Source organism: Lathyrus oleraceus, chromosome 2 (assembly GCF_024323335.1).
Source record: "Lathyrus oleraceus cultivar Zhongwan6 chromosome 2, CAAS_Psat_ZW6_1.0, whole genome shotgun sequence".
NCBI classification, from domain to species: Eukaryota; Viridiplantae; Streptophyta; class Magnoliopsida; order Fabales; family Fabaceae; genus Lathyrus; species Lathyrus oleraceus.
This window is the reverse complement of record NC_066580.1, coordinates 359,048,399-359,055,616: the sequence shown is the minus strand read 5'-3', so window position 1 is coordinate 359,055,616 and position 7,218 is coordinate 359,048,399. Positions and strand designations below refer to the sequence as shown.

Sequence of the window (7,218 nt, the reverse complement as noted above, 5' to 3'; positions counted from 1 at the left end):
GTACGAGAGTACAAAACAAACTAAGGTTACGGTCAATAAAAACGAGAGTTTGAGATTTTAACCAGATAGTTGAAACTAGACATTGATCCTAAATACAGCGAGAGCGCTTTAGGATTAATTAGACTTTATCTATATTCAAAATTTAATTTTAAATTCAAAATAAGAACGCGAGAGCCAAGCATTCTGGTTTAGGAGTATGGTCGAAGTCAATAAAACGAGAGTGTGAGGCTAAGTCCTTTTTATAAATAATTTCTACTGAAGAATATTTTAACCAATAAGATTACACCAACTATCTATCGAATCCCCGAGGTTTGATGTATTACATACCGATATCCCCTATATCTTATATCTTTATCTCTATTCTACTCTATAATTATTTCTCTTCATCCCTCCAATCTTAGAACAATCATTCTCCTTAGATTTAATAGTAAGCTTAGACCACGGTACGTTCGATTATTAGTCCTTGTAGGTTCGATAATCTTTAAAACTACGCGATAGGACTGTGCACTTGCAGTCACGATTCACATAGGCTTACCAAAGTCGCGATCAAGTTTTTGGCGCCGTTGTCGGGGACTAATTTAGTCGATATCATAACTCTAGCGCTCCCCAGTATAGACTAAGGCAAAAAATTCTTTTTCCCTTTCTACATATGTCGTGTGTATGCCAAGTACTCGCTCTCAAGGCGAGAAATTAAAGCTACAACTCGACGAACCCGAGCGTTATCTTAGGTTAGAACGCCGGATACGAGACTTGATACGGGAACATCGTATCAAGCTAAATCTTCCTGACCTTAACATTCCTACTTCTGCATCAGTTGTTCAACCAGAGATGGCCGAACAAGTGCAAAACTGTCCTCTTAAGTATTATGCAATCCCTTCACAGGATGAACCTCATAACAACATCGCTTCCCCTGCGATCGAAGCCAACAATTTCGAACTAAAACCCTCACTATTGTCAGCCGTACAACAAAACCAGTTTTCAGGTAGTCCCACGGAGGACCCGAACCTACACTTGTTAGTATTATTGCAGTACGCAGACAAGGTAAAAGCGAATGGTGTCAGCTCAGAAGCTATAAGACTTCGTCTTTTCCCATTTTCATTAAGAGATAGAGCTAGAGCTTGGCTCCAGTCTCTACCATCCAACTCTGTCACTACGTGGAACGAGTTGAAGAAAGTCTTCTTAGCCCGATATTTCCCACCTAGCAAGACGACTATGCTAAAAGCCCAAATAAACGGGTTTGAACAAAAGGATAATGAATCACTTTTTGAAGCTTGAGAGAGATACAAAGACATGATGAGGCTATGTCCACATCACGGTCTAGAAGAATGGTTGATAATCCACACCTTTTATAATGGTCTATTGTATAATATAAGATTGATAATAGACGTCTCCTCAGGTGGCACACTAATGGATAAACCATACGACGAGGCCTATCAACTCATTGAAAGTATGACCCAAAATCATTACCAATGGGGAAGCGAAAGAACCTCTATAGAGAAACCTCAACCGAAGGGAGGCATGTACGAATTGAGCAGTCTTGACCATGTCAACGCCAAGGTAGATGCCCTGACTCAGAAGATAGACAACTTGACCATAACACCAGCAGCCACCTTGGTTGCCGTAGCACCAAACTGCGATATATGCGGAGTTCAAGGGCATACTGCCCCAGAATGTCAACTCTTGACAGGAACTTCCACGGACCAGGTGAACTATGCTCAAGGAAACCCCTAATCAAATACCTATAACCCAGGTTGGAAGAACCATCCTAACTTCCCATACAAAAACAATAATGCATTGTATGCACATAATCAAGCACCTATTGTACCACCAGGATATCAAAAAGCTGCCACAAATACTCAAAATGCTCCTAGGAAATCAAACTTAGAAATAATGATGGAAAACTTTATAGCTACCCAAGCTCAAACAAATAAGGATTTCTTAAATCAAAACATACACACTAGTGAGCAAATCAAGCAGTTAGCAAACAAGGTAGATGCATTAGCCACCCATAACAAAATGTTGGAAACACAAATCTCACAAGTGGCTCAACAACAAGCACCTACTGCTGCTCCTACAAGCACATTTCTTGGACAGCCGCAAACAAACCCGAAAGGTCATGCAAATACTATTATACTACGAAGTGGGACAGAACTAGACGGACCGACCGACCCTAGTACTCAAAATCCATCCATGCATCAAGACCCAGGTAAGGTAACTGAGAAGGAAGACGAACAAGAGGAAGATAAAAACGAAGAGGCCATAGAAAAAGAAGAGCCTTATGTGCCTCCACCACCGTATAAACCCCCTATCCCTTATCCTCAAAGACTTGTTAAATCTAAAAGTGTATGGCAATTTAAAAAATTCGTAGAGCTTCTAAAACAGTTGAATATCACAATACCCTTTACAGAAGCCATAGCTCAGATGCCCTCATATGCTAAGTTTCTCAAAGAAATCTTATCTAACAAGAAGAAGATAGAGGATAAGGAAACAGTTACACTTACTGCTGAGTGTAGCGCTATAATACAAAACAATATGCCTCCTAAGCTAAAAGACCCAAGTAGTTTCTCCATACCCTGCGTAATCAGAAAGTTTGTCATCGACAAAGCACTATGCGACTTAGGAGCTAGTACTAGTTTAATGCCCCTATCCATTTGAGAAAGGCTAAAAATGGGAGAACTAAGACCTACGAGGATGTCTGTACAACTTGCAGATTGTTCCGTTAAATTTCCCGTAGGTATGCTAGAAAACATTCCGATGCGCATAGGGCAATTCTATATTCCTACAGATTTTATAATCATGGATATAAAAGAGGATTCCAACATCCCTATCATATTAGGAAGACCATTCCTAGCCAAAGTCGTGTTAGACTATGGCACGGATCTAGAAGGGGGGGTTGAATAGATCCCAATTAAAAACTTGAGTCGGCGCTACCAATTTAAAAGACAATTGGTTTTGAAAATGTGTTTTAAGTGCGGAAGCGGCCGAGGAAAATTTTAGTCTAAAACGAACCGTTATTGGAAAACCGGATATGCGTTTAAGCTAATGGATTAGAGATAAAAGGAAATCCAAATCACTACACTGTTTGCACACTCAATTGATATATTTCACTAACTAGCAAGCCTAGTTCCAATGATCCAAAATACCAAATTAAGCTGGAAGCAAACTTAAGACAACTTTGGCTTATGCAAATTAACAAACACTTGGTGTGCATACACTCCAAGAGATATTTGAGTTGAGTAAGTAATTCAAATTTATCTAGTACAATATACTATTGTACTTTGGATTCAAACAACAGTCTTAATCTCTTACTCAACTTATATCAACGTTTGGTAAAATTGCTTAAACTAAAATCACTTAATTTTTAAGCTGAAAAGCACTTATGCAGAAAATTAAAGAAGACAGAGATTTGATGAGGCAGTTCCCCCGCCGTCCTCGCTTCGGGGTACGTCTGCCCTCAATTCTAAAAATAGAATTGAGATGATTAATTAGATATCACCTGTGAAATTTAATCGTTTATACAAGGATTGCAAAGCATGTAAACAACAGAACTTCCAATGTGTTGAATGATGCTTCCTATCCTTGCTCCTTGATTCAAGATGAATCAAGACCTTCGATCGTTGTTGCTAGACCTCCGATTCCAGCCCCTTTGTTGAAGAATCTTCGGTTCTTCAAACCCTCGGCCCGGCTGATCTCAAACACAACGAATCGAACCCGAATCCTTCACTTCAATATCACCGAATCCGCTACTAGACTGATGAAGACTTCCTCTTCTCAATCACCTCCGCTCAGCTGAATATTGATGAAGTAATTCGTCCAAAAACCCCCAAACACAAACCGGTATTGGAGGACAAAACCCTAACGGTTTTATTCAAGAAAGAACCTGCCACAAGCTTCAACCCGAACCGGATTCTCCGATCACAGCTTCGAACCTTATCACCTTTAACCGAACACGAAGCACATCAAAAATGGTTGTGTGTAGTTGATGTGTTGTGAGATGTTGAAGATGAAGATGATGAATCTTGGACACCTATTTCACTCTTTCTTGTTTCCTTGAACACTTGAATTCAAATTGACAAATGTTAGTTGATAAAAGTGATTTTACTTCTATTTATAGTAACAGCTTACCAACCAAAAATAACAGCTTTTCAAATAGTGGAAAATACTCAGAAAACTGAGTTTACGCCCGAGCGGTCGACCATAGGTCGGCGTGCGCTGACCCGTGGGGAATGCGCTGACCCCTATGGTCGACTCAAAGGTTTCATGCGCTGACCCGTGGATAGCATCACTATGCCATGCGCCGACCTGTGGTCGACTCAAGGGATTTATGCGCTGACCCTTATGGTCGACTCAAGCAAGTATGCGCTGACCAATCTCCAGTTTGTCTGAGTTATGCGCTGACCCGTGGCTCATGCGCTGACCCTTGCGGTCGACTCATAGCTTCCATGAGCTGACCTGTGGTTGACTCAAAGCATCATGCGCTGACCAATCACAACTAGTCTGTGTTATGCGCTGACCCGAGGCTTATGCGCTGACCTTTGCGGTCGACTCAAAGCCTGCAAACCTGCAAAAAATCGTATTTTGTGATTTTCATGCATTTCGTCATGATCACACTTTGTCCACATATGTTTTTAAGAATTATAACAGATTTAGATAAGCATAGGAAAGGATATGATCGGTGATGTGTTGCATTTGTTTGTAGACATGCATGGTGGTCATTTGTCATCATCGAAACTTGCGATCGTATGTTGTCTGACACTTTGCCCTTACATACTCCCCCTTTTTGATGATGACAACCTGTGCACAGCCAAAGAGACAAACAACATGCAGTATTTACACACATTGTGCACACTCCCCCTTTCTTTTGTAATCTAACGCTATCTGCAAAACCGACTGTTAATTGTGGCGAACATTTTGGCTGCTTGTACTCTTCTCCCCCTTTGACAACATCAAAAAGAGACAAGGAACAATTATTCAACATAACATAAAAGTTTCACAGGAAATAACACAAACAGATAATAATAATATCACACCAATATCATTACTGAATGATAATCATTAATTTAAAGAACAATAATCATTAAAATAGATTGTGCACAAACAAGCATAACAGAGAAATGAATACAATCAAACAACAAGCAAAGATTTCAGTTTTACATTTTTCTGCACATACGTTGGCAAGTTTGATGCATAGTTAGAATTCCATACGACAATAAACATCCAAAGAGATACATCATGCATATATATACAATATCATTATGTGGTATAACTATGTTAATCATGAAACTTTGCAGAGAGAGAAAGAGAGTAACAGTATCACCTCGATGCCGGAGTGACTTGGTGAACGGTAAACTTGTGCTTGCAACAACATTGATTTGTTAGAAGTACAAGATTAAAGTCTTATATGGAATAAGGTAAAACAGCAAATTATAGTGCCCGTTCCGAAATATCGAGAATGCCAAGTTCTCGGCGGATATGAAAGAAAGGTTCAGTGGCTAGCGGCTTTGTGAAAATGTCCGCTAGTTGATTTTCAGTATTGACATGTTCAAATACAATGTCACCTTTCTCTACATGATCCCGAAGAAAGTGGTGTCGAATTTCGATATGTTTGGTGCGAGAATGTAGCACAGGATTCTTGGTCAGGTTAATGGCACTTGTATTGTCACAAAAAATGGGAATACGTTCAAGTTTGAGGTTAAAATCCAATAGTTGTTGCTTAATCCATAGGATTTGGGCACAACAACTACCGGCGGCAACGTATTCCGCTTCGGCGGTTGACAGAGCAACTGAAACCTGTTTCTTGCTATGCCAACTGACCAAAGAGTTTGAAAATAAGTGACAACTGCCACTGGTGCTCTTCCTATCCGATTTGCAACCGGCAAAGTCGGAATCGGAGAAACCTACCAATGAACAATCATTACCTTTGGAATACCATAGTCCATACTTCGGAGTACCGGATAGGTATCGAAGTATTCGTTTGACGGCTTTTAAATGGGATTCCTTGGGACATGATTGATATCTTGCGCACATGCATACGCTAAACATAATATCGGGACGAGAAGCAGTAAGATAAAGGAGTGAACCAATCATACCTCTATACCGTTTTACATCTACTTCCTTACCGTCTTCATCTTTGTTCAAGTTTGTACACGTAGGCATGGGGGTGTCTATGGCCTTAGCTTTTTCCATGTCAAATCTCTTGATAAGGTCCAAACAGTACTTTGTCTGGCTCACGAAAGTTCCTTCTTTGAGCTGTTTAATTTGCAGACCGAGAAAGTATGTGAGCTCCCCCATCATACTCATCTCGAATTCGCCCTGCATAAGGTCAGAAAACTCTCTCACAAGATTCATGTTAGTAGATCCAAATATGATATCATCTACATAAATTTGCACTAATATCAAGTGCTTTCCTTGACGTTTAATGAAGAGGGTTGTGTCAACCTTTCCTCTTGAGTAGCCTTGATCGAGCAAGAATTTGCTTAGTCTCTCATACCAAGCTCTAGGAGCTTGTTTGAGGCCATACAAAGCCCTTTTTAGTTTATAAACATGATCAGGATACTCATGGGATTCGAAACCCGGAGGTTGTGCGACATAAACCTCTTCATTTATGTGACCGTTAAGGAACGCACTCTTGACATCCATTTGGAATAGCTTAAAATATTTCGCACAAGCGAAGGCAAGGAGAAGGCGTATAGCCTCGAGTCGGGCAACCGGCGCATAAGTTTCCTCATAGTCGATGCCTTCCTCTTGGTTATACCCTTGCGCGACTAAACGCGCCTTATTACGGGTTATTACCCCGTTTTCGTTCAGTTTGTTCCTAAACACCCATCGGGTGCCGATTACTCGATGATCTCGCGGAGGAGGGACAAGGTCCCAAACCTCATTTCTGGTGAACTGATTAAGTTCCTCCTGCATTGATAAAAACCAGTGTTCATCGAGTAGGGCTTCTTTAGGGTTTTTAGGTTCCACCTGCGAAACGAAAGCGAAGTGATAACATAAATTACTTAGCTTAGATCGAGTTGTTACACCCTTTGAGATATCTCCGAGAATGTTGTCGATTGGATGGTCTTTGGAAGACTTCCAAGCTTGAGGGAGATCATCGTTTGAAGGCGGATGAGCTACCTCGGTTTCCTCATGGTGTACATCTTTATCCTCCTCAATTTTGACTATGTCGGGTTGATCAATCCCCGGCTCGCAACCTTTGAGTATGTCTTCAGTAGA

General features: G+C 40.7%; 1 non-coding gene across 1 annotated transcript; it reads right to left on the bottom strand.

Moving 5' to 3' along the window:
- Window positions 1–1,212: 1,212 nt before the first annotated feature.
- Window positions 1,213–1,319, bottom strand: LOC127124193 (small nucleolar RNA R71). The gene has a single exon (XR_007803819.1). It is a non-coding gene; the product is annotated as a small nucleolar RNA R71 (small nucleolar RNA).
- Between the last annotated feature and the right edge of the window lie 5,899 nt (window positions 1,320–7,218).